Raw genomic sequence first — 6000 nt, 5'->3', positions numbered from 1 at the left:
GTCGGATACAAAGGTCAAGGTCAACAATGGGTTCAACCTCCAGCTGGAAACAAATGGATGCCAATCAATAAAGCCTAGCACGGTGTTACACTGAGCACAATCGTAACGTCTCGAATGGTCCTTCAAGAGTAAGGCAGAAAGCAGTTTAAAGTACAAGACTAAGTCATATATGGAATTCTCTCCAAAACAGTTAGATCCTATTCCAGTCTAAGGCAGGTCCAGAACACTAACATTCAAGATGTAATACAGATGGGAGGAGAAGACGGCGGCGCACCTGCGCAGCCCTCTGGTGAAAAATGATATCGTATCTGTTAAATAGGGGCCGTGGACAATTCTGATTTGATGGAGACTGGACGTGAAAGCACAGAGCAACATCTGGAAAAATTTCTGAAATGCTCGTTTGCTGCTGTCGTTACTGTGTGGTCCGGAATCTTTCGCAGGGTAGGCCTCAAAATTCTGGGCTTTGCCTGCTGTTGGCGACCGAGAAGGAGGTCGAATCGTTCGGACAGAGATGGCGTTCAGTACTCGGTGTCGGACAGCTGATCAGAGCTCGAAGTTTTTGGATGACTCAGAGTTGGATTGGTCGGCATAGCAGGGAAAGTTTTTCTTCCTTCTCCCGTCTGCGTGAGATGTGGGACATTTGAGAGACTTTGAACTTTACCGTGCTCATGGACTTCTTCATCAAGTTATGGTATTGTTGCACTGTTGTAACTATATGCTATAATTATGTGGTTTTGTCAGTTTTTTCATTCTTGGTCTGTCCTGTTTTGTGATATCACACCGGAGAAAATAATGTATCATTTCTTAATGCATGCATTACTAAATGGCAATAAAAAGAGGACTACGTGTCTTCATAATCTAATCATGCAACAACTCACATTCTCTTCCCAAGGCTGAGAAATTCCAGGCAATCCAGCCAGAAACCTCAAATAAAATCGGAAGATGCTGAAAATGCTCACACCAGACAGCATCAGTGGAGTGAAGCAGAATTCTTCATCTGCAGTGTTTTTAATTTTACTTGTGTTTTCACAGCAAATGTTTGAAGCTGATACCACTGCACACAGCAGCTAAACTACATCTCCCAGGATCTACAGTGATGATTTTTAAAAGTTGTAGCACCAATGAGTTTGGTAAGGTGGGGGAAGAGTGTTGGGTTGAGGAACAAGCCAACCATTATCCAGTGCAACAGATCTTGGACATTCAAAGTCTCTTCCTTTGATGTGTACAACTTGGAGAATGGTATAGGGAGAAATGAATCAAACACATGCAGAAACTAAATTATTGATGTATTTAAATGTCAAAGCCTCTGAATCAGAGGGGAAAGAGACAAACATCATTAAACAAACACATTTCCATGTTTTTGTTTGGCAAGGGTTATAGAACTAAAAATGATCAGTGACTTGACACTTAATGTGATTGTGTGAGACATCAAACTCAAGGCTGTCAACTCTCCCTCCCCTCTCTGGGTAACTGACCAACAGAAGGAAGTTGTGAACAGGAGCCAGTGAACACAGGCTTAGCCAATCATTATACAGAAAATCATACAGAAAAGGCAAATATTAATATCTACTAACCTTACACTACAGAATTGGCATTACTGCAATTTAATACTCTCTGTAGTATTGCAGTTATTGAACCTAGCATTCCCATGTCTGACCCCATGCTTAGCACAGGTCCATTCAATGGCCCAGCATTTACACTCTACTCTACTCTTCACCAGAACTGGCAAGCTTACCAGCACTATGGGAACCAATTACAAAGCTTGCAGCCATTCTTGTTTATGTTGGTGTGACAGTCCATATCTGTATCAGAGGGAAGTTGATTGTGGACATTTCCAGTCAGCTTCATCTGAGCTACACTCAACAACTATGATCTCCAAACTCACTGCATGGAACATAATTGCTGCCAATTGTCTTAGTCCTTTGGAAATCGAGACATCAGTTACTAAAACTAACCAGGTCAAGTTTGAAACTGGAAATGAGATAATGACTAACTAAAGTACTTATGGGAAGTCCAACATGCAGAAATTGGAGCAGGAAACATCTATAACAATAGGAGGCTGTGTACAAAAGGTACTGGTTTCAACACAGGATATGTTCTTGAAACAATGGCTCTGCATAGAAAAGTCAATGCACACAGTGGAAGTCAGGATCTTCCACTGTCAGTGTTACTCAGAGACGTAATTTTATATAACAATACAGATACTGTATTAACCTTTGTCTCTTCAGCATATCAACAATTGGGGAGTGGAAAACCAAATGTAAAAGGACAGGCTTTACAGATCAACTTTGCGAGGCATAATCAAGTTCAACATCACAACTCCGGGAGTGAATAATGGTCAGTCAACAATGAAAGCAACTTGTGCAATTTGGAGGGGCTGGAAAGCTGAAGTATGTAGAAATTATTTTGCATAACCAGAATGACAGTTTCAAATCTCAATACCGAATCTGATCTGAAACCTCATTAACTCATAGTTTCAAAGAAGCATTGTGCCTTCTACTATGGACCCGTACACAACAGAGGTCAAACGTGCAGTATGGTGGACTATCAGCTGCTTTAGGATGATCCCAGCCAATCCTTGTGCTGTATCAAAGCACCAAGGCAGTGCACCCCCTACCATTATGCCAATAAACAAGCAGACTTAGCCGCATTAGTTACAACCCAACAGAAAATATGATCCCACTGCTGGACTGGGAATGGTGAGCTGTAACCTGTTCCAGAATTGTTTTTTTATTTCCCCAGGAACACTACAGGCCAGGAAGTGACTCAATAAAAAATTGAGATTACCTAGACAGTTGTAATAAATGTAACATTGTTTAAAGATTGGATCCTCACAGAGAGATTAGCTGATGGAGAACAGGACTGGGGCACTTTGTAAAGAGAAATGGTTGAGGCATGGAGTGGAACAGTATTATTTGCATCATCATATACTCAAAACCTTTGCAGTTTACTGCAATCTAACTCATCATTCTGACAGTGTATCCCGTGCCTGAAAGGGTGAAAAAGGAAACCTTACCCACAATGGGTCCCCAATTCTCAGGTGAAAGAAATGGGAGGTAGAGAAAGTAGTTAGAACACTGGATTGTTTCGAGATGTCACTTCCAAACCAAAGGACTGAAAGTTACAATGAAAAGTGTGACAACTGTACCAAGATAAACACCTTTTCCCTTACAATACTTCTGGAATCTTGGATCCATCCGTCCCAATAATACAGATTCGCTTCCACAGCAACATCTTAAGGAGTTATGCTGTACTTCACTTAAGAAATTTAATTATGCCAGTTTAATCTCCTTCTCACTGGATGATAAGATGTCCAAATCTATTCATTGCTAGCCGTGTATGGTCCTTGAAGTGCACGGTTCAATGGTATAAACAGACTGAGTGAGTCTACAGTTATTGTTTCAGTAAAGTCACTGCTATAACTACAGACAGGTCATAAATTGAAAATTCAATAGTTGTCAGAAATCGATTTGCAGTGTCCCTGATTGTAGAAGTCAGTTTTTGCAGCGATACACAGGTTTACCATTGGAACACTTGCTACAACACAGTGCTGGTACCACACTGTAAAGTGCAAAAACAAACCCATTAACACAGCACCGGTCTTTGATAGTTTTGTTCTTTGCCGACAGCATCGTTCCCCATGCAGTTTACTACAGGAATTGCTGCTTTCAAAGAAAGTTGAGTGCATGGATGCAGTTGGCTCTAGTGTCAATGGGAAAGGAGGTGAGTCTTTGTTGCGTACAGAGTGGAGCCAAGTGCTTTACACCCCCTTCAAGTTTGTTCTGCATCTGCACCAGAGGTTTCTTTTAACCAGCAGAGTCTTCAGTGATATAGACAGTCACACAGGGGGAACCTGTTAACCAGAGTAGAGGTTAATATTTACTTTGTGTCATAGAAACACAGAATATTACAGCACAGAAACAGGCCCTCCAGATCACCTTGCCTGTGTCAGTTATCTTATCCAATCCCACTGATCTGTACCTGGTACATAGTCCTCCATACCCCTCTCAACCACATTCTTATCCAAACTTGCTTTAAAGATTCGAGTACTAATGAAGAGTCTTGGCTGGAAACGCTGACCGTTTTATTCCCATTCATAGATGTTGCCTGACCTTCTGAGCTCCTCAGCACACCGTGTATTTCTCTTTAAAATGTTGCAATGGAACTTGCACCACCCTCTGAGTGAAGAAGATCCCCCTCACATTCCCCTTAAATATTTCATCCTTCACTCTTAAGCTATGACTCTAGTTCTAGTCTCATTAAACCTCAGTGGAAAAAGCCTGCTTGCATTTACCCTATCTATCCCTTCATAATTGTGTACACCTGGACCAAATTTTCCTCATTCTCCTATGCTTTAGGGAATAGAGTCCTAACTTATTCAACATTTTCCTATAACCCAGGCCCTCAAATCCCAGCAACATCCTTGTAAATTTTCACTGTACTCCTTCCTGTAGGTAAGCAATTAGAACTACACATTATACTCAAAATTTGATCTCACCAGTGTCTATACAAACAACCTCATGCAGATGCAGAGGAGGTAGGGAAATTGGAAGAATAAGATGAATTCCTCCTGTTATGGTCTTAAGAGGCTGGGATAAAGATTCCAACCAGATGCTACTGTATATTAACATTGGTCAGATCCAGCTGGAGCAACTGTATCTAATTCTGTACCACCTTTGGCAGACAAGAACAACTTCAGCTCAAGGGGAGAATGGTTGCAGCATCTGCGGGAGGAAAGGAAATGTCGATGGTTCGGGTCAAAGCCCTGTATCAGGGCTCAGAATGGAAAGGTGAGATGACCAAACTTCAAAGTAAATTATCAAAATGTATATATGCCACAACATACTACCCCACAAGATTCATTTTCTTATGGGCATTCACAGTAAAACAAAGAAATACAATGGAATCAATGAAAAGCTACACACAAAGGTGTGAGGCAGTAAATTAGATGATACATTGGCTTCAGGGAGAAGCCAGAGAATGGTAGAAGATGGTTGCCTCTCTGACTGGAGGCCTGTGATTACTGATGTGCTGCAGGGATCGGTGCTGAGTCCTTTGTTGTTTGTCATCTACTGTATATCGATGATCTGAATACTTACTGAAGGATCAGCAAATTTGTGGATGACACCAAGATTTGGGGTGTAGTCGACAGTGAGGAAGGCCATCATGGCTTACATCAATTGGAAAAGTGGACTGAAAAATGGCAGATGGAATTTAATAGAGACAATGTGAGGTTTTGCACTTCGGTAGGACCAACCAGGGTGGGTCTTACACAGTAGACAGTAAGGCATAATTCTTAATTCATAATCCATAATTCATTGGAAGTGGCATCATAAGTAGATAGGGTCATAAAGAAAGCTTTTGGCATATCGGCCTTCATAAATCAATGTACTGAGTACAGAAGATGGGCTGTTATGTTCAAGTTGTATAAGACAATGGTGAGGCCTAATTTGGAGTATTGTACGCAGTTTTGGTCACCTACCTACAGAAAAAATGTAAACAAGGTTGAAAGGGAAAAATTACAATGGTGTTGCTGGGTCTGGAGGACCTGATTTATAAGGAAAGACTGAATAGGTTTGGACTGTATTCTTTACAACACAGAAGATTGATTGGGCATTTGATAGAGGTGAAAAAAATTATAAGGGGTATAGGTGAGGAAAAGGCAAACAGGCTTTTTGCACAGAGGTTGTGTGTGTACAGAGATCATGGCTTTAGAGGAACATGAGGTGAAACCTCTTCACAGAGTATCGTGAGTGTGTGGAATGAGCTACCAACACAAGTGGTGCATGCGAGTTAGATTTCAACATTGAAGTTTGGATGGGTACATGGGTGGTAGGGGTACGGAGGGCCCTGTTGCAGGTCAATGGGAGTAGGCAGTTTAAATAGTTTTGGCATGGGCTAGAGGGACCAAATGGTTTGTTTCTGTGCTGTTCTTCTCCAAGGCTTGAAGACTAACAATGAACCAATGTGCAAATGAAGACAAACTGTGCAAATACAATA

General features: G+C 41.4%; 1 protein-coding gene across 1 annotated transcript in view; it reads right to left on the bottom strand.

Annotated features, from left to right (window-relative positions):
* Positions 1-1273: 1273 nt before the first annotated feature.
* Positions 1274-6000, bottom strand: part of LOC134350740 (CD276 antigen-like) — an 88699-nt gene continuing 83972 nt past the window's right edge. Inside the window, exon 7 of the mRNA XM_063056362.1 lies at positions 1274-3853. The gene's annotated coding sequence lies outside the window, so the exon portion shown is untranslated. The remainder of the gene's footprint in view (positions 3854-6000) is intronic.

This window comes from Mobula hypostoma, chromosome 8, assembly GCF_963921235.1.
Source record: "Mobula hypostoma chromosome 8, sMobHyp1.1, whole genome shotgun sequence".
Lineage (NCBI taxonomy): Eukaryota > Metazoa > Chordata > Chondrichthyes > Myliobatiformes > Myliobatidae > Mobula > Mobula hypostoma.
This window is presented reverse-complemented; position numbering and strand designations above follow the sequence as displayed.